Source organism: Panthera tigris, chromosome B2 (genome assembly GCF_018350195.1).
Source record: "Panthera tigris isolate Pti1 chromosome B2, P.tigris_Pti1_mat1.1, whole genome shotgun sequence".
NCBI lineage: Eukaryota > Metazoa > Chordata > Mammalia > Carnivora > Felidae > Panthera > Panthera tigris.
In genome coordinates, this window is record NC_056664.1 from 1614378 (window position 1) to 1634660 (window position 20283).

The 20283-nt window shown below is 53.0% G+C and overlaps 1 long non-coding RNA gene and 8 other non-coding genes across 11 annotated transcripts; 5 read left to right on the top strand and 4 right to left on the bottom strand.

Moving 5' to 3' along the window:
- Nucleotides 1–1903: 1903 nt before the first annotated feature.
- Nucleotides 1904–6751, top strand: LOC122238488. Of its 3 annotated transcripts, none has more exons than XR_006217416.1 (5): nt 1904–2335; nt 3491–3769; nt 4035–4166; nt 4313–4532; nt 5456–6751. It is a non-coding gene; the product is annotated as an uncharacterized LOC122238488 (long non-coding RNA). The 3 variants fall into 3 exon arrangements; XR_006217417.1 differs by having other exon boundaries at nt 1904–2230; XR_006217418.1 differs by lacking the exon at nt 1904–2335 and adding an exon at nt 2648–3300.
- On the top strand, nt 2370–2441 carry TRNAA-AGC. The gene has a single exon. It is a non-coding gene; the product is annotated as a tRNA-Ala (tRNA).
- Nucleotides 5635–5706, bottom strand: TRNAA-CGC. Its single transcript has one exon. It is a non-coding gene; the product is annotated as a tRNA-Ala (tRNA).
- A 1414-nt stretch (nt 6752–8165) lies between the features above and the next one.
- TRNAA-UGC lies at nt 8166–8237 on the bottom strand. The gene has a single exon. It is a non-coding gene; the product is annotated as a tRNA-Ala (tRNA).
- A 2011-nt stretch (nt 8238–10248) lies between these two features.
- TRNAF-GAA lies at nt 10249–10321 on the top strand. The gene has a single exon. It is a non-coding gene; the product is annotated as a tRNA-Phe (tRNA).
- A 1280-nt stretch (nt 10322–11601) lies between these two features.
- Nucleotides 11602–11675, bottom strand: TRNAT-AGU. The gene has a single exon. It is a non-coding gene; the product is annotated as a tRNA-Thr (tRNA).
- Nucleotides 11676–12661: 986 nt separating this feature from the next.
- TRNAF-GAA lies at nt 12662–12734 on the top strand. Its single transcript has one exon. It is a non-coding gene; the product is annotated as a tRNA-Phe (tRNA).
- A 430-nt stretch (nt 12735–13164) lies between these two features.
- On the top strand, nt 13165–13237 carry TRNAL-GAG. The gene has a single exon. It is a non-coding gene; the product is annotated as a tRNA-Leu (tRNA).
- A 644-nt stretch (nt 13238–13881) lies between these two features.
- Nucleotides 13882–13954, bottom strand: TRNAF-GAA. Its single transcript has one exon. It is a non-coding gene; the product is annotated as a tRNA-Phe (tRNA).
- Nucleotides 13955–20283: the final 6329 nt, after the last annotated feature.

A 20283-nucleotide genomic window follows, 5' to 3' on the forward strand; every position in this document is an offset into this window, starting at 1 on the left:
AAGTAAATGTAATGTCTATTGTGGATCGGACAAAGGCTATTAGGCTAAAAACTAAGGAAATCTGAATAGACTACGGAATTCATTTAATAAAATATATCAATTGGTTTATTAATTTAGCAAATATATCATCTTAATGTTAGAGAATCATAAGCGACACTGGATGCTGGGATAGAAGAAATCTCTAACATTCTCAGGGGTTTTTTCTTGAAAATCTATTACTGTTCTAAAATTAAACGCCATTTACAAAATAAAAATGACTTCTGTCGGGACATACAAGAGAAGAGAGTGTTTAAAAGGGTTTAGAGCCAAGATTCCTCCGCAGGGTGAATGCGCGCGCGTAACCGAGCTCTGTCCCCCTCAGCGACCACACTGACACGAGGGTGACTTGGGGCGCGGGTGCCCCTGATTTCTGTGCAGGTGTCCTTCCATCCAGCGCGGGGTAAAACAAAACGGCAATTGTGTGGGTGGAAGAGTGCCAGGGCGCCCCGCCCCTGGGCTCAGCCCTCGGCCTACAAGAGTTTCGGAGAGGTCGAGAGGTCGTGGGAAGTGAAAGAATGCGCACGAGGCTAGCAGTGGATCAGCTCAGGGCCTGTGCGCACCTGGCAAGCTCGGGAGCGCGGCGGTGTCTAGTCTCCGTTCCAACCACACCGTTTACTCACTGCTGAACCCCGCCCCCACCTCCGTTCGTCCTTGTGTTTGAAACCCAAACGCGCTAAAAACCCGTCGCTGCCGGTGAGATGCGCGAGCAGAAAACCGGGTTACAACGTGTTTCTAGACTCGGCGCTGCTTCCACGTGGGGTGCGTACATCGTGGCGCCCCCAAATCCCAGGACCCCGGCTCCTGGTGCGGATCCTCGACCCGGCCGGGCTGCGCCCTGGAAATGCGCGGCCTCCGTGCGCCGCGACACAGGCCGCGGGACACTCTCAGGGTCCCAGGACCTTCGGCAAAACCAGCCGAAGGGACTTCCCTTCTCCGAACCTCCCTCCTCGGGGCCTGGAGACCGCGTGGCGGGACCGGGCCTCGGTCACTTTCTACCTGCACGTGCTCCCGGTCTCCCCCCACCCCCAGGCCTATCCCCCAACCACCCCTCCTCAGTCTTCCCCCTTCTCCTCCCCCTCCTCCCCCTCATCTTCTTCCTCCCCCCTCCCCACTCCTCCCCCCATCTTCCTCCTTCCCCTCCTCCTGCCCTCCTCTTCCTCCCGGTCCCCTCCCCCTCCTCCTCGTCGTCCTCCTCCTCCTCCCCCTCCTCCCCCTCATCTTCTTCCTCCTCCCCCCTCCTCCCCACTCCTCCCCCCATCTTCCTCCTTCCCCTCCTCCTGCCCTCCTCTTCCTCCCGGTCCCCTCCCCCTCCTCCTCGTCCTCGTCCTCCTCCTCCCCCTCCTCCCCCTCATCTTCTTCCTCCTCCCCCCCCTCCCCACTCCTCCCCCCATCTTCCTCCTTCCCCTCCTCCTCCCCTCCTCTTCCTCCCGCTCCCCTCCCCCTCCTCCTCCTCCTCCTCCCCCTCTTCCTCCTCCTCCTCCTCATCGCGGCCTCTTCTCTCCTCCATCATCTCCCCTGCGCTCGCCCTGCTCCAGCCCTCCGCGGGTCCGCTCCTCAGCTCGGTCCAGGTCGAAGCCCTGGGCCTCTCCAGGGCGGTAACAACGTGACCTCTGCGGGCACCTGTCCGCTCCTCCCCGTCCCCTCTCCGGCCAGAGGGTTTAGGATTTTCTCCAAAACTCGCATCTGCGTTAACATTTGCACCGAATTTTGAGTAAAGGTGGGAAGTGACGACTCCACGCCTCGGGGACTGAGGACAGTCGGGGACGCGCGGGCCTCGGGAGGGGTCACAGAGGGCGCGTTTGTGTCGCAGTTTGCTCCCAGCGTCCCCAGGCTCCCCTCGGTGCTCAGGAAGCTTGTGCAGCGGACGCGGTCGGGGCAGGGCCGTGTCCTCTCGTGTGTTGTCCTCAAAACCAGAGCCACCGCGGCGCCCGAACAGAGGCGCTGTCGCGTCTCCAAAGCCGGTGCTGAACGTGGCCAACACACACCCTTGTCGCGTGTGGCGGGTCGCGTGCTGTGAATGAATTCCCTCTTGTCCCAAGTCCACACCGGAGCCGATCGTCTCCAGGGTGCCCACGGGGCGCGTCCTTGTGTCCCCGCGCTACCTTTTGTCTGTCTGGTGGCTTCGTGGGCAGAGAAGGACGTTTTCTGAGAAGGGGGATCTGAAGGTTCAGCAGGCCGCCTTGGGAGGAAGGTGGGGGCCTTCGGTTCCGGACGCGTTTCTCCCCGGGCGCAGCTGCGAGGCAGGATTCAGTCCGAAGATTTCGGAGGTGGAAGGACCTGCCAACCGATCCAGACGGTGCAGTGGCCATTCCCGAAACCCCTGCCCCCGAGGGGGTGTAGCTCAGCGGGAGAGCGCGTGCTTAGCATGCACGAGGCCCCGGGTTCGATCCCCGGCACCTCCAGGCGTTTGGAGCCGGGTAGCTCGGCCCCGCACTTTTCCGTCTCCGCAAAGCGCGCACTTTAGTTGTCCCTTAATCTCCCGACCAGACTGCTTCGCACAGTACAGAATCCACCCGAAGGGAGAGCACGGGACCGCTTTCGTTATTACTAAGATTTATTCGTAATTATTACTAAGAAGTGGGAAGAAGAAAGACAAGGAGGCCTTTGGAGAAACTACCTCAGACCCCGCCCCCCGTTTCCCTCAGCTGTGCTTGCCTCAGTGGACACACTGCTGGCCCAGGAGACACCTGTCCTGCCGGTCGTCCGGTCCCCACTCGCCCCTGCACCCCCGCCCACCCCCCAGAATCTTGATTGGGCAGCAAAAGGTCGGCCGGTCAGCAGCCCCGGGCGCTGGGACCCCAGCTCGTTCCTGTGACGGGTGTTTAGGCTTGCGTCCAGGGGAGGGCGCTTCGGGTGCCTCGGAGGCCCCCTGAACCCGCAGCGGGAACGTTACCCCCAGAGGTAGCGAGCCGCCCCCAGAGCCCTGACAGCCGGGGCAAAGGGGGCTACGCGTTCCCGTGGGGCACCCGGGGTTGAGCCCACTTCTCGCAGGAGGACGGGAACCTGCGGGTGGGAACAGAGACGAGGCGCCCCCCCGCCCCCACCCCGCACCGCAGCCTGCGCTCTGGTGGAGATGCGGGTGCAGAGACCCACCCCGCGGCCCCTCTGCCCCTTTTTTCCTCTCCGAGTCCTGCGCCACCGCCCGCTCCTCCTTTCCGCGCTCGCCCCCGTGCCGCCTCCTCGGGCAGCTCCGCTCCCTTCAGCTCCCGCGGCCGCGCTTTCCAGGCTGGCGATTCTGGAACCTTCGCGGTGGACAAAGAGGTCTGGGGAGGCGCTTCGATCCTATGGACGCCCCCCTACACCCGCTGCCCGTGGGGTGGGGGGGGGGTGTCAGCGCGCACCGGAGCCGTCCGGGGACAAGGGGATGCGCGCCGTCGCCAAGTCCCCGCACGGTCCCCAGGGGGTCGGCAGCCGCTGAGTCCTGCTCCAACATCTTGTCTCCGATCCACAGGTCACTTCGGGGCGACGGGGTTATTCACCGCCTTCCTCCTCAAGGTCGTCTCCCTCCGGGCGCGCGCTCCGGCCACTTCCCAGCGACGACGGAGCGTCGCCGGGCGATTCCGGGCAGAGGAGCGCAGGGGTGAGCCGGAGAGCGACACGCGGTCAAAGGAGAGAGTCAGGAAGGTACAGGTTCCGCACGGGGACAAGAGAGCCCGATGGAAAGTGACAGGAGAACCGACCATCCGGGATCACTTCCAACAACAGCAGGGAAGCCGCTGTGGTGATCGAGGTTGGAATATTTGTCCACAACCCCCGGGGGGGGGGAGCTGTTGTGACTGTGAACCTGCTGAGAGGAGGTCCTTGCTCTGCGTCCAGAGCGCCTCCCTGGTGCCTCGCTGTGGGTCTCCGGAAGGCGAGGCCCCGGCCCGGGTCCTGACCCGATGTGACAGCATACACATACTGGTTTTTACGTGGGATCTGTACCCTCTTTCCATCTGGGTCTAAGTTCCCTGAGGCAACGTTTCGGGTTCTGCCCTTTTGTGCCCTTCTTGTAGCATTTCCTGCCCGGGTGACAGCGAGAAGCTTTGGCGGTGCAAAGGCCCCGGGGTACTGATGCGGGAAATCTGTGATACAGCCAGACTGCCCCGAGGAGGAGCCGCACGTTTGGGGTTCCAACCTGAGTTGAGGTGGGCCATGCATGTCCGGGTCTGCGGCTTCTAGGTTCTGGGGTCAGCTACTCCCTCCCCCTGGAAAAAGTGTATCCCAAATAGGGATGCCCTCGTGAATTACATGGCCCGAGGGGGACTTACTGTCTGTCTTGACTTTTATTTAGCAGCTGCCCCGAGAGCTTCCCTGAGGCAGTTCCAGGGCTCCACACCAATCACAGCGAGGCCAAGGCCATAAAGAGCAGGAGCAGGATCGTGCCCGGAGAACCCGCGCGTGGCAAAATGGAGGAGGGTGGTCCCAGCGGTTTCCCCTGCTGGTTCCTGCGCCCAGTCGGGAGTCAGGAGGAAGAATCACAAGGGACGCTCCCTCGCTCAGCCTTTGCTCAGGTAATTTCACCAGCAGCGTGTCGCCAACACGCCTGGATGACCACAGCCCAGCGATGGCCGTGGCAGGAAGTTCTGTGGCCTCGCTGGTACAGGGTCCGTCTGCGGCGCGAGCCCAGGAGGAAACCCAGCTGTGTGGGGGGATGGGACCCTGCTCCCTCTCGAGATCCTGGAGGAGCGATGAGGAACGTGCGTTTAGTTTTTCCAAAGGAGGGGATTTAGGCACCATCTTTCAGATTTCTCGACGCCCCGGTTGAAAACACAAAAGGAGCAGGCGAAGGCTGGTGCGCTCACCCACGGGGCTCGCGCGGGAGACGGGCGCCTCGCAGAGATGCTCCCGGTTGCGCCGTCCGCGCCGTCTCTGTAACAAGTGTTGGTCTGTGTGAACACAGGACCTTTGTACACCCGCCCCATCCCACCAAGACCCCGGTGGCCCCGTCTCCGCGGGACTCTGGGTGTGGTGCTCCGAGGGGTGTTAATCCACCTAAAGGTTTAAGAACAAAATGTCCGGGTCCCCGAGACTTAGCTCCAGGAGGCGTTTTGGTTGAGGGGGTGGCGGGGTTAGTTGGGGTCTTCGAGGGTGTGTTCTGGGTACACTTGCGAGAGTCGCGCCGATTCGGAATAAAATACAAAATAACCGAGCCGCCAACCCCAGGACCTGTCCCTTACCGTCTCGCCCCGGCTCCCAACTTACGGCTTAAACTCCCGCAGGGCTGGTAGGCGCCCACTGCCCACCCCGCGGGAGCCTGGCGGGGTTCGCACCGGCGCGGTCCTGGCGTCCCCGGAAGCGGGGGCGCGGTGGGGGGCACCCTGGGGGCGAGCTGGAAGCAGAGGAGCCCGGCCCCCGCGCCTTGGACCGCATGGTGCTCCTCAAACCCAGGAAACGTCACAGGCGTGTTCTTTCCCTTTCCTGCCCTGCTCTTCAGGGGTTCTGCCAGGTGAGACCCGCGGTAGACGTCCCCGTGGATGTGGCTGCCCCGTGGGGCTTCAGGCGGCCTTGCGGCCGTGCCTTCTTCTCCCGCGTTTCTTCGAGAACGCCCGCGTCCCGGGCGGCACCAAATCCCACGCAGCGGGAACGACGTAATATCGGAGGAAAAAGCACGGGTGGAGGAGCCGGGGGTCGAACCCGGGGCCTCGTACATGCGAAGCACGCGCTCTACCACTGAGCTACACCCCCAGCCGCAGGGGGCGGCATCACCTGTAAACTGAAAACCGCATCCGCGGCCCACGTTGTATTTCCGTCGGAGAAAGTAGACGCGCCCAGCTCGGCGAGCTCAGGCTGCACCCGCTGTAACGAGGTCTGCGGCTCAGCGGGGTCTCAGCCTCTCCACGAGGGTCGGAGTTGCGGCCCCTGGAGTTGTTTCCTGTTTGCTCTGCATTGTTTCCAGCTTCTGTACGGAAAGGGCGCCGCCTAACGACCGCCAGCGTGTCCCTCCTCTTGTCACCGCCCGAGGGCTCAGCTGGCTTCTGAGAAGCAGGGCGCTGAGGGCGCGAGAGCACGAGACAGCCCTGACGGGTGCGATCCAGCGACTTCTACTCTGTCCTCATCTAGGCACGCAGCTTCCGAGGTTCCTTCCAGGATCCGGACGAGTTGAACAAGAATTTAAGGATGAAAGGCAAGGGAGAGATCTGGAACGAGGAACGAGGTCCAATCACAGGGCTCGGGCTCTTCCTAGAGCAAATACTTACACCTAGGGAGCCCTGCAGCTTGAATTGTGCAGATAGTGACGCCTTCTGCACAAAATAGTAACTATAGGAGGAGGGGAGACGGTTCTGTCCTTTTTGTCCTTGTTGTGACTGGTCTGTTGATTTGCTTTTGCTTTGGGCGCGTATGTGGAGCAGTAAGGGGGAAACGAATAGTTTGAGTTTGGATAGGCATATTTCAAGTATCTACAGGATAGCCCCTTGAGGGTGTCTCTTAAACACGTTACAAGCGGAGTCTGGAATTCTCGAGACATCTCTGACCCTGAATTTCGGACATTCGTGTGTCTGGGAGGAGAGTGCCGGTTAGGAGTGGGTAGAGTAAGGACTTAAAGTTGTCCATTAAGACCAGAAGATAAAGGGGGCACCTGGGCACCTGGGTGGCTCAGTGGGTTGAGCATCGACTCTTGATTTCGGCTCAAGCCATGATCAGGGTGGCGGAATCAAGTCCCAAGTTGAGTTCTGCACTGATAGCACAGGGCCTGCTTGGAATCCTCTCTCTCTCTCTCTCTCTCTCTCTCTCTCTCCCCCCCCCCCCCGCCCCCTCTCTAAATAAATAAACTTAAAACATTTTTAAAAGACTAGTAAAGAACTTATTGGTATTTGTGGGAAAAAATGAGATTGCTCCTAGACTGATCTCACCTGTAAAACATTTATACTTCTCATCATGGCCTTACATTTTCCTGAGAACACCAGTAAAAGCCCCACTCCTGCTATCAGCTTCCGGATAAGGTGGTGATGTCTTCTTTGCCTATCGTGGCCAGTCTGGGACAATTTTAGTTATACAATGTTGTGTGTCAAACTCCTCAAAATCGAGTGACTTTAAACAGACATCTATCGCATTTGCTCACAATTCCCTGGGTCAGAAATTTTGGCTGGGCCTTCCTCTGCTCCTATAGCCAGCTGGAGTATTCTCTGCTCTTCCCGGAGCTGGTAGCAAGGCTGGCCTCACAGGTGCCAGGGGGCACCACCCTGTGCGGTTTTCTGTTCCCTTCTCTCTTCACGGTTCTAGCTTGGGCTCCCTCACAGCACAGTGATCCTTCGTGGACGCCTCGCAGGGTGGCTTCCCGGAGTGGCCACTTTGAGAGAAGCAATCACAGAACGTGCAGGTCACTTAGGCCATCAGTTCCACCAGTCCCCAAAGGACACTCTTTGAGTAGAAATACTGTCCACGGGGCCGGTTTATTGACAGGGAGGGTCTCCTGCCTCCACAGCACACCTAGGGCTCCTCCACCTTCTTTAGACGCAGTGGGATGGGAAGATGGGAAGGACACAAGGGCGTGGTTGACTTCTTAGAGACGAGAGCTCTCCATTCCCTGGATTTATCGGAAAGCGAAGCATTCTCTGCTGCAGAGGATGAACATTACTCTGTCTCCAAAATGAACGCAGGTCGAGTCGGGGTTTTCCTTACTCTGTCATTTTTCAGGCTCTTACTGAAGAAACAAACAAAAGTCCTTGTTGGGATTCATGTGTTCTACTCCTGGTATGTGATGAAGGTTCACCAATAGTGGTTTGTCCAAGGCTTTGGTTTGCCGGCCAAAGTACTTTTCCAGAGACAGTTGGAATCCTGCTCACGTCACCCTAATTTTTCCCATGCCTCGGTCTTTAGGATTAGCTGTTCAGGCTAATGAAATTGGGTTCCTCTCTCTCTCCCTCTCCCTCTCCTCTTCCTTACCCCCCCCCCACTCTCTCCCCTTCTCTCCCCCTCTCTTCCTCTTTCTTACCTCCTTTTGTAAAATGATACTCTGTGTGACAAAGCTGGTTATGTTGGCTGCATTCGGGGTTGTTGAATAAGTCTTTATTCCCCCTTTCTTCCTTCTGATGTTGCGCCAGTCATGTTTACTTTCCGTGAGAGCAGAAGAAAAAAAAAAAGTAACAAAAGGCAGGAAAGCAGATTTGGTTGGTGACTGGGGATAGGAAAAAGGGAGGTGCCCCTGGAGGTGCTGGGCATCGAACCCAGGACCTCATACATGCAAAGCATGCGCTCTACCACTGAGCTACACCCCCAGGTGAGAGCTGCTTGTTTTGTGATATATTAGGAAATACAGCTATTTTCTGTATTCTTGGGCAAGGCTGTGTGTGTGTGTGTGTGTGTGTGCGCGCGCGCCAGAAAATGCATTCTGTTAACTCCGCTAATTGTATTTCTAAATCGGAATTTGTTTTCTGGCTATACTCAAGAATAGTAAATTCTAAATCCAAATTGATACTATTGCTGCTCCTAAGTTCTTCCCTGTCAGGGTCAGTCTTCTCTAAGATCTTACCGTCCTAATGCCTGTATTTTGTTTTGTTTTTGAGAACCACTGCCACAGAAAGTCTCCAGTTGGAAGTTTCACTTAACTTCATTCTCTTTTTCTCCACGTTTTTTTCCTCCTCCATAGATCATTGTACCTAATCTTCACTGACCATCTTGTCTGCACCCACCCACCTCTTCAAGGGTCTGTACTCATTCTCCTCCCTTACCCTCTACATGAAACCTTACCTTTCTCACCAGCCATTTTCAAGACCGGGATTTCATGCTCTGGAAAATCAAGGAAGCACTTTGACATCCTACGTGCAAAATGAAAATAATTATCACTTATTTCCAATCCTGCTGCTTCCCTCCATTCCGTATCTTGAGAAATGGTCTTAACCCCACGGCTCTCTGGCAAGTCTAGAAAAGAGAAGGAAAGAGGGAGGGAGGGAGGAGGGAGGAGGAGAGAGGGAGGCTGGGAAGGGGAGAGAGAGAGAGAGAGAGAGAGGAAGAAAACGTTTATGGGTTCCCCTTCTGTCATACTCCTGCCTGCCTCTCCAACCCCAAGAAACCGGTCATCTAATTCCTGTCACTATACATTAGTTTGCTTCTAAAGGTTTACACAAATTGAATCATATATTTACTTTTTTGATCTTCTTTCACTCATCATAATTATTTTGAGATTCATCCATGTTGTACATATCAATAGCTTATTCCACTTTATGCCAAGGAATATTCCATGGTATGAATAGACCACAATTTGTTTATCAGTTCACCCAGGGAAAGGCATTTGGGTTCTCTCCCATTATTGGCTCTTACAAGCATATGAATACTTGTGTACCAGAATTTGTATGGACATAATAGTTTTATTTTTTTCTTTTGGATACATACTTAGGATGTGAGTGGCTGCATCACGGGGAAGGTATATCTTCAACTTTTTAAGAAACTGACAAAGTGTCTCAAAGTAGTGCTGTTTTCCTTTGCCACTAACAGGATATGAGAGTTTCATTTCCTCCGCATTCTTGCAAACATTCGGTATGCCTGGCATTTTTAAATTTTAGCAAGTCATAAGTGCAATGGTATATCATTATGGTTTTAATTCATGTTTTGCTTAATGACCGATGTGGAACACCTTTTGTTTATTTCCCATCCTTATTGCTTCTTTGGAGAAGCATCTGCTTAAATATTTTGTCTGTTTTAAAATCATGTTTTCTTTTTGTTGGCTGCTTAGAGCGCTTTACACATTCTAGACGCAAATCCTTTATAAGATACAAAGGTGCAAACATGGTTTGCAAAGGTTGTCTCCCAGTCTGTGACTGGCCTTGCTGTTCTCTTAAACAGTTTTGCACAGAGCAGGATTGAAAGTTTTTTGATGAGGTTAAACTTATCAAACTTTTATGCTTTTGCTGCTGTATCTACAAAATATTTGTCTGACCCAGGGTCACAAAGATTTTCTCCTATGTAAGGGACCTCACGAAATGTTTTCTTTGGTTTCCTTAATTTTCTGAGATGTGTCTGGATTAGCCAAGTTGCAGAAGAGCAGAAAGGCTTTCGGAGGAAACCCTACGCCTCTTTTCTGTCTTCCTCCTGCACCCACCTTCCCACCTGCCAGGAATTATATGCAATATTAATACAGGCGGAAGACAAGAGATCCCCCAGATTTCTGGATAGGTACATGTATTGGACGATTAGACTGCAACGCTTGAAGAATCTGAAATCTCCTAAATTGGAAGTAGAAGACAATCTAAGTATTGCAAAACCAATTACCAGGAAACCTTCCTCTAGGCAGCCGAAATAGCTCAGCTGGGAGAGCGTTAGACTGAAGATCTAAAGGTCCCTGGTTCGACCCCGGGTTTCGGCAGGTGGAGCCTTTTGTTGATCCTAACACAGACGACTCCAGTAACCCCGAGATCCACCCTGACCATCTTGAAACTCCATAATAATGACACCTTAAAACTTATATTTTGTTAGCTTATATTTTGTTAGCTGATGTAGGAAAAAAAGTTGAACAATAAAATTCATGCTGATAATTCACAATGTTAATTCTACTTAATTAGAATGACATTAAGAAAGCAAGTGAAAAATACATTGACAGGTGGAGAGAGAAGGAAGAAAGGAAAAAAGTTTATATTTTATTACCACTTTTAATGGTATTTTCCCTCTCCTTAAAAAAATGTATTTATTTATTTATCTATTTATTTTCTGAACGATGGGTACAGTCAAGAGGAAGAACCCATGTCGGGGAGAAAGCCACGAACTATTGCCCCTGGGATGACCACATATTATACTCCAGACTCTTATCTCAAAAGCACGAAGGCGCGGCCTCTGCACAGCAGAAGAGATTCTGGATTTCTGTTAGAGCACAGCAGATATGAGCCCGGATTTGATGCCCGCCGAGGTTGGGGGCAATTCTGATGGCTGGAGTACAGCAGGTGGAGAAGAGACACTTAGGGCCAGGCTGGCAGTGAGGATGGCTTCCTGTCCATTGTCTCCTTGCACTGGGCCCAACATTCAATCAACACTCACAGTACGCTTTCACACACGTCTTGGATTCAGTACACCCACCTCCATGGCCACCCCAGGGTCCCCAGGGTTGAATTATAATACAGTTATAGTTATAATTATGACATAGTTATATAATAGACTATAAGTATAATTGTAACATAGTTATATAGTAGACTATAAATATGTTATAATTATAGCACAGTTGAATTATAACCTCAAGGGCACTGGCCACCACCACATTAAGATTCATGCCCACAGTCTGTATTCCCTCCCCGGACTTCGGCTAATCCGTGCACAGCTCTTTATACGAAATCAGGATTGGAATACACTGCATGGTGCTTGCATTCACGAAGAGGCACCCCGAGAAAACAGAGTAGCAGGCTAAGATCGTCGCACAGCTCTTTGCTTTCTTACACTCCTGCGTTGTGTGGCTGTTTCTGAAGTCTGTTCCATTTTGTTTCCGAAGTCTTGGGGTTTTCCTTGTCCAAAGTCTGGGGCGGTGGGGAGATGGTCGGGAAGTGTGGGGGGGTGGAGGGGGGAAGGGGGGGCCATGGTAGAAAAAAAAGCTGCAGAAATCGCAGTGTAAAGGAAAGGGCCAGCACCTCTCAGCGGAAGGGGCAAACCCACAGACACTCCAGGCCCCGCTGGGACTCGAACCCAGGATCTCCTGTTTACTAGACAGGCGCTTTGACCAGCTAAGCCACGGGGCCCCGCCGCCGGCCAGCCTGGGTCTCTCACCAATAGGGTTTTGTCCAGCAGGTGTCCAGGGAGGGCCTCACCCCTTCCTGGGCTTGCGTCCCCTCGGCCTTTGACCCACTCAGAGCCACCCGGACCACCTGAACCCGCACACGGGCTCGACGGTCTTCCTGCTGCCTTGTGCTGGTCAGCTCACCGCTGAGGGTCAGCAGGGGACTGGGGCAGGGGCCTGCGGTCAGCTCAGCGCTGAAGGTCAGCAAGGGACTGGGGCAGGGGCCGGGAGGGGCTCCGCGCGGATGTCCTCCCGCAGCACGGGGACCCTGGAGGGGAGGCCGCGGGGGGGGGGGGCGCGGGTCCCAGTGCGCCCGTTTTATCAGGGGACCAGGCCCGCGACGCCGCATCGGGGCCTCACACCCTCTCCCTGTCCCTCTGCCTCTGCCCCGGGGGTGTCTCAGCCCCTCGGGGGAGTAGGCGCCCAGTCCCCAGGCCCCCCGCGTGCCTGCGCACCAGGCGTCCCGCAGGCCGGCCGCGGATCCCTGCTCTGCTCCTGGGATCCCGTCCGCGGCCACCTGACCTGCGCTCGGCGGGGCTGCAGGGACCCGGTGCGCGGAGAGGCCCTGGGATCAGGCACGTGGGGGAGGCGGGGACCTCCAGGCACCCAGGCACGGAGCCCGGCAGGGCGGGGGCGAGGCGGGAGGATGCCAGAAGAGGGGCCTCCACCCCAGGGCAGACCCTCCCCTCCGACACGGCAGTCTGTGAGCAGGGGCTGTCACCAAGTGAGGAGCGCGGGCAGGTGGGCGCCGGCTTGTCCTCTCCGTCCTCCTCCTCGTCCTCCACGCCCCTCCTGTCCCCTCCTCACTGACCACCCCGCCGGGACAAAGATATTGGGCAACTGGACAGTCGCACTTAAGGAATCCAAAAACACCCAAAGACACCCAAAAACTTGAAAACGGTCCAAGTACTGGCGAAAAAAAAGACAAGAAAACACTCCCAATAAGGAGCCGAAATAGCTCAGCTGGGAGAGCGTTAGACTGAAGATCTAAAGGTCCCTGGTTCGATCCCGGGTTTCGGCAGGTGCAGTTTTGGTTCCCGTGAATGAGCCACGTGGGTGTGTTCCAATCATACGTCACACGTGGACGCGGAGATCCGAATTTCTTACACATGCCACGTGTCACCAAGCGCTGTTCTCCTTTTACCTTTCCGCCTCTTACGACAGTAACAGGTGCTCGCTGGGGTCGCACCTGCACGCGGTGCGCGTTGTCCACTGCGTGAGCCGGGCTGGGGCTCCCCTCCTCCTGTTCCCTCCTCACCGACCACCCTGCCAAGAGTCCGAGCACCGTGCACGGAGGAAGACCGCAGACTCCGAGTCTTTCTGGGTGGACAAAGACATTGGGCAACTGGACAGTCGCAGTTAAGGAATCTAAAAACACCCCTCAAAAAACCGAAAGTTCACCAGTCTAAGTATGGGGGGGGGGGGGCGGGGCGAAAGGCCTCTCTTAAGGAGCCGGAATAGCTCAGCTGGGAGAGCGTTAGGCTGAGGAGCTGAAGGTCCCTGGTTCGATCCTGGGTTTCGGCAGGTGCTGTTTTGGTTTCCGTGAACAAGGTGTTCATGCAGACGACTGGGCTACTGAAAAGGGCCGATTGCACAGAAGCTGTGCTGTCACTCAGGAACAGGGTCGCGATCGCAGCGCACTTTTGTTGTTCCCAGCTGTGCGAACCTTGGTCACAGGAAGGAACAGGGACGCGGGACCCTGACAAAGTTACGGACGACGTGTCGCTGTCACTGTGATGTAAGGAGGGGAGGGGAGCGGAGGCAGAGGGGGTAGAGGAGCGGAGCCGAAGGGAGCGGAGGGAGAAGGGAGGGAAGGGGAGGAGAGCGGTTGGGAGCAGAGAGGAGGGAGCGGAGGCGAGCGGAGGGAGTGGAGGGGAGCGGAGGGGAGCGGAGGGGAGGGGAACGGAGGGGATGAGAACCTAACCGAGGGGAGCAGAGGGGAGCGAAGGGAGGGCTCCCCAGCCCCGCTCACGCAGTGGACAACGCGCACCGCGTGCAGGTGCGACCCCAGCGAGCACCTGTTACTGTCGTTAAGAGGCGGAAAGGTAAAAGGAGAACAGCGCTTGGTGACACGTGGCATGTGTAAGAAATTCGGATCTCCGCGTCCACGTGTGACGTGTGATTGGAACACACCCACGTGGCTCATTCACGGGAACCAAAACTGCACCTGCCGAAACCCGGGATCGAACCAGGGACCTTTAGATCTTCAGTCTAACGCTCTCCCAGCTGAGCTATTTCGGCTCCTTATTGGGAGTGTTTTCTTGTCTTTTTTTTCGCCAGTACTTGGACCGTTTTCAAGTTTTTGGGTGTCTTTGGGTGTTTTTGGGTTCCTTAAGTGCGACTGTCCAGTTGCCCAATATCTTTGTCCCGGCGGGGTGGTCAGTGAGGAGGGGACAGGAGGGGGTGGGGATGAGGGAAACCCTGGAGGCCTTCCCCCCTCCTCTGTGTCCTGTGAAGTGTCCCAGGCACCACTCAGAGAATAAACGAAACCGAAGGAAATACATCTTGTCTCTCATTTTTCTCTTCTTTCCGTTGTTTCATTATCTCCAAGAATGCTGAGAAATTTCTGTGATCAGGAACATTAACTTGGAACTCCAGTTAAACAAAATGTCACCCCCAAAGATAATTCCATTCTTTGTTGGTAGTAATAATAACTGTACTCAAATATTACTATACTTTAATGTCATGCTTAAAAATCGTTATATAAGTATCTATAGCCTTGATTTTGCCATGTGACCTGCAAATTCTACAGTATCTACTTTTTGGCCATCTACACAAAGTTTGCCAACTCCTGGTCTAGAGGACTCTCTTCTCTGAGTCCTTGAGGAATGTGTTGGTGAGGAGAAAACAGCATCCTTCGTAAAAGTGTCTGCAGGGGCTACTCTCTGCAGGCCCGGAGGGACAGATGGACGTTACAATTGCAATGGCTCCCGGACTCAGTTGTGATGATGGGATACAGGAGTGGCTGTGTCTACTGCAGCAAGGCATCCTGGGTCTCGAAATAGCTATGGGGCAGACTCAGGGATCCAAATAGGGCTGCAGTAAAATAGACCTGATTCTACTCTTCACATGACCTCTATAAGCACCCCCCCCCAACCATAGACCACAGTGACATTTTAATGTGTTCCAATACCTAATGTCAGCTCAGAATCGTGTTCAGTCATCTGCAAACATTCTTACAATTGCCTCAGTGAGCGGACTTCCTTTGGGGAAGACTTGAAAAGTAATACTTACCGTGTACATTTTTAGCTGTGTGCCAAGTTCCCTGCTCAAGTGGCGCCAGCCTCCTCTCGGTTCGAGGAGATCTGAGTCGGGTTCCTGACGTGTGAGATGTTAAGTTAGGAAACGCCAGTCGGGAGCCGTCAGAGTTCTCTCCACTTGCGGAAATAATATTTGCAAAGGATACTGCGGTCCTGGAAGAATTCCAAATACAAGAACCACCGGCAGGGACTTGAAAGATGCAGAGGGCGGTGATTCTTAGCACTTGGCCGTCCCGCTGCCTGTCTGGCCTGTGCAGAGAGCAGAGTCATGTTGAGAAATGGCAGCATGGTATCGTGAGCCGAATGAAGCGGTCGCTTCCACGTCCGGTAGGATTTCCCTCCTGGAGCAAATGTCGCGGCCACTCGTACTTCATGTGCACCTACTGCCGCAGAAAATATTTCACTCCTCGCGTCGATGGAAACTGACCACTGCTCCGCGCTGACTTCTGTCTCTCCAAAATTCTGTGTTGAAGTCCCAACCCACAGAGTCCCAACCTCAGACTGTGACTGTACTTAGAGATAATTAAGGTAAGATAGGTCATACGAGTGCGGGCTAATCCGGTATGACTCAGGTAAGGACCGTGACCTTACAAGAAGAGGAGACGAGGACGCACACAGCACGCACCCCGAGGAGAGACGTGAGGACGTGGTGAGAGGGCTGCTTCCAGGAGAGAGGCGTCAGAAGAAACCATACCTGCTGACGCCCTGACGTTGGACATGTAGCCTCCAGAACTGTGAGGAAATGAATTTCTGTTGTTGAAGCCACCGAATCTCTGGTATTTTGCTCTGGCAGACCTGGCAGAGTAACACAGCCATCAGGCATGGTTCGCCTCCGACTGGCAGGGCCGGTGAGGTATTTCCAGTCTCGCCTAGGAGCACAGGGCATGCCTAGCCTTTGACCATCGAGTCCTGGGACACCGCTCACCTCTCCATTGTGCAGGATATCGCGCTGGTCCGTTATATTGATAATAACACGCTTATTGGACCTGGTTTTGAGTCCTTGATTACAAGCAGCCGCCAGTGTAGACTCCTTGGTTAATACGTGCAGGCCGCAGTGTGAAAGCACAGCCCACAAGAGTTCAGGAGCCTGTCATCTCTGTGACCTATCTATCGACCATGTTGACATAACCCTTCAGGGGTGACCAACAAGCTGTTGCTTCTGGCTCGTCCCACTAGAAAAGAAGTAAAATGTCTAGTGAGCCTCCTTAAATTTCGGAGACAATACAGAGTCATTTGTACTTGAAAAGCTACCAGATTTGTTTTTTTTTTTAAACCAGTTGTTTTTAAACTGAGGTATAATTGGCATATGACATTCTATCAGTTTCAGATGTACAACATAATGGTTGGGTATCTGTATGCTTTATAAAATGACTAGCACAGTTGCTCGTGTTGTATACTGTTACAAAATGGTTTTTTTTCTTATGATGAGAAGATGTAACGTCTTAGCAACTTTCAAATATGCAGTAAGGTATTACCAACCATAGTCACCGTGCTGTGCCTTACATCCCTAGGACCTATTTATTTTATGAATAGGAATCACTCCTTTCACCCATTTCGCCCCCCACCCCTGCTTCTGGCAACTACCAGCCCCCTCTCTGTGTCTAGGAAAGCTACCTATTTTGTGTGAAGCCCGGAACAAAGGAAGTCTGTAGCAGCTCCAGGCTGTATGAAGGCCACAGTGACAGCTGACCTCTGTGACCCAGCAAAGCATTCAGAGTGTCTGTGGAAGACGCACATGGTATTTGGAGTTTATGCATTTTTCTGCAAGTGAGTCACAGGACACACCTTTGGGATTTGGAGGAAAGACTATCGCATCCTCTGCAAATTGTTATCCTCTTTAATAAAATAGTTTGTAGCTTGCTACTGGGGCCAGGAGAGCTTGGATTCTCGAGCACAAGTCACCAAGTTACAGTGGGACCGGGGCTTCCAGTCATGACGGAGGTCTCTCTAATCCACACAGCCATAACACTGGGCATGGACAGCATCATTTCATCACAAGTAGAAGCAGACTATCTGAGCAGGGTCGACAACCACGGACCACAGGCAGAGAAAACAGCTATGTTCCCTTGGCTCTTACACTTGGGACATCTTCTCTACGTTTTCAGCCCACACCCTCAGCCTCATGGGGTGTTTCCCACAACTGAAGAAGGGAAAAGACCAGCCGGGCTTCCAGGTGGTTCTGCTGCACCACACGAAAGCCAGCAGGTTCCAGGGTACTTGATGGTCAGTGGGGAAGGCGGATTTTCCCAGGGAGCATTGCTTCACTCAGGCACCTGCCGGCTCTGCCTGCAAGGACAGAGGTGATATAGAGTCCGTGCTAATTACTGAGAGCAGCTCACAGTTTGGCTGGATGATTACAGAGAGGCTTGGAGGGAAAATTATTGGGGACGTGGTGACAAAGAGGTCTGGGGAGGAGGCCGAGGGTTAGATTTCTCCAAAAGTACAAAGTCTAAGGGCATTTCTTCCCCAAGTGAATGCTCTCCAAAGAGCACTGTCCTCAGAGGGGAATCTGAATAGGCAGGTGGACAAGATGACCCATTCTGCTAAGTCTGTAAGCTCTCCTGTCCTTGCCACCACTGTCCTTGTTCAAGGAGCTGGGAGGTCACTATGGGCTCAGCAAAATAGATCTGGTTCGAGCCTCTTCTGAGTGACCAAACTCACAACATCACAAACCTTGAGTCTTCACATGTTATCATTCCACGGAGGAACCAGTTACCCACCTCGAGTCGGGTTCATTACACCTGACCAAGTTCATACTACAGGGTCGGCGTATGTTGTCACCGGAATAGAAACTGACCCTGGGTGGAGATTTGCCTTTACCTCTCACAATGCTCTGGCCAAACCACCATCCATGAATTTGCTGAGTGTCCTTTGATTGCACAGCATTCTTTCTGAGATAAGAAACCATTTCAGGAGCAGATGGAGTATGGCGGTGGGCTAATGTTCTGGAGTTCGCCATCTCTCTGAAGCAGCTGGCCTACTGGAATGGTGGACTGCCCTTCCAAGTACTTGGTTATGGTACAGGCTAGGAGACAACAGTTTTCTGGGAGCTGGGGTAATGACATCCAGGATATGCTAGGTGCTCTGAACCAGTATGTAGCACTGTCTCTCTCTCATCGGGATTTGTGGTTTCAGGAGTCAGGGAGAGGAGATGGGACTCAGTCCTTTTGCTCTTATGGCTAATGGCCAAGGGACCATTTTGCTTCCTGTCTATGCCATTGACGACCTTCATTCTGACTCCAGAGCCTTTAAGTGTTTTTCCAGTGCTCTCTATGTGATCAGAACTTCTGTATAACAGGCATGACCTTATTTAGAGAGTTAAAAACAGTGGGGGTGGGGGGTTAGTGAGGGATACAGAGGAGAACCTGACGGCATGAAATCCCTAAGTTCCCTATGTCAGAGCTCTGAAGAATTCACCTCAGGAACCAGTGAAGGAGGACGTGGTCTGTTAAGTTGTGTACAAAGAGCGGAGGGATGAGAATGTTTTTGGACAAAAACAGTACTTTTCCTACATCCAGTAAGGAGGAGAGACCTATTTTGGTTGCACCAGAACACTGTGGATTCACCAACCCCCTGACTCCCACCCCCACGTTTCTCAACTTTGGAAGCACTGAGTGATTAGTTCTCTTCTGTGGAGGACCCCACTTTACTTGCTTGGAAAGCATCACGACCCGTTGCTTGCTCCTTCTGGTGACTGTACAGGATAATTTCTAGCTGAAGATAGAAGGGTGGGGAGGGAGGGGGAAGGGACTGTCACCGGAAGGTTTGTTTCTCCTTGGCCTGCAGCTAGCGCATTGACCCAGGCACAGTTGAAAAAATAATGCCCTTTAAGAGATAACTGACTGAGAATCTCATCTGTTACTTTTTCTTTCTCTTTCTGTTTTCTCTTTCATGCCTCTGCAAGATATTGCCAGTGGAATCGAGTCCTCAGGCTTGATGTAACTTTGTCATCCCCAGTTCCAGATCTTTCTCTTTTGTTTCCTTCAATCAAATATTCCTTGGGAAGACAGACATCATCAGTAACGATGAGGCCCGTGGCGTTGAGATGGGTCAGGAGCAAAGGCAACCAACCCATGCAGGGTATGAACCAAACTCTGATATAAACAGGGCAAAGTGAGTAAATTAATTCAATGAGAGGAAAGTGAGGAAAGGCTGTCCGTGTGTGGTTTAAGAGATGGAAGGGGAAGGGCAGGAATGCACTCGACCGCTGAACTACACTGCCTCATAATCTGAGAAGTTCAGAAACATACCTGTCTCTGCTGACTTCCATTAGTTGTTACTGGTTCCCCATGAAATGAGTGTAGACGTGGAAATAAGGACTTAAAAATGCTGGGGAATCTTTTGATGGCTTTCACCCCCACGTGCATACCCAGAGGACCTGGCTCACCTAACAGTGTGTGGGTCTAATGGGGGCTGTCCGCCTGCTCAGTGAATAGAACAAAGAGAGGGAAACAGACTAGTACAGGGGAGCAAAACTTCACCTCTACCCATCCGAGGTTCTCAACTGGGACTCTAACCAAAAGGTAGATGAATAAGAGAAAAACAGAGTTTATTAACGTGTGAAGTATATATCGTGTGGGATTAACCTCAACAAACAGTAGCTGAAAACATCAGCTTAGAACTTCTTAGCATCTTCTACAAAGAGCAGGAAATTTTCAGAGAAACAACAGGACCAACAGGACTGAGGAAGACAGTTTTAGGCGATAAGGGCAGCAAGGCGGAAAGTAAAGACATGGCAGGAAACTAATGGGGAAAAGGTCTGTTTGCAGCTTCGTCTGGTGCCTCTCCAGGCTGGTACATGTCCATCTCCTGTAAACAGAGAAAACAGAGACTTTAGATCCTGACTTCGGCAGAAAGGGGAAGGGTAGAGAGATATTTTGTGTTTGCTGCTTCTTAACTGCTTTCTGGTCAAAGTAATTTTTATGTCAAAGTGGAATATTTTAGGTGACATATTTTGGTTTACTTCACTAGTCACGTGTAGTGGGACCATATTGTGGCACATATTTTAGGGTTAACTTGTCAACTAACCCAAAAGCATATGAAAACCTGAGAAATTATGTTTTTTTCGTATCTTGTTATATTTAAGTGTTCAGGTCTATTTTTAAAAATTTATAGTTTAGGGGAGTCTGGGTGGCTCAGTTGGTTGAGCATCTGACTTGGGCTCAGGTCATGACCTCACGGTTCATGGTTTGAGCCCCACATTGAGCTCTGCACTGACAGTGCAACACCTACTTGGGATTCTCTGCCCCCTCCCTCGCTTGGGTTTTCTCTCCCCCTCTCTCTCAAAAATAATAATTAAACATTTTTTAA